This window comes from Bison bison, unplaced genomic scaffold (genome assembly GCF_000754665.1).
Source record: "Bison bison bison isolate TAMUID 2011002044 unplaced genomic scaffold, Bison_UMD1.0 scf7180017864201, whole genome shotgun sequence".
Taxonomy (NCBI): Eukaryota; Metazoa; Chordata; class Mammalia; order Artiodactyla; family Bovidae; genus Bison; species Bison bison.
Window position 1 is genome coordinate 1,668,830 of NW_011494773.1, and position 346 is coordinate 1,669,175.

The window sequence follows — 346 nt, forward strand, 5'->3', positions numbered from 1 at the left end:
AGAGAGAGGCAGCAGGGCACCCTGGCCCGACCCCCCAACACATCCTGCAGACTTTGGGAAGGCTCCAGCAGAGCCCTGGCTGTATCTCTCGGCCACGTGGAGACCCCGGCCTGCTGACCAGCTCGAACAGGAGACGCTGGGCAGTCTAGAAGGGCCCCCCCAGGATGGGACGGAGGATACAGGCAAGCCCTGCCTCTTGGCAACAATGGCTGGAGCCCAGAGCACAGAGACTGAAGGCTTGGAGGGCTTTCCTGGGGTCACGAGGGAGAAGGTGTGCCTAAGGAGGAGGCAGGAAGAAGACTCTCTGGGATCTTCCCCATCCTTCCACCAACTGCCCTGCCCGAGG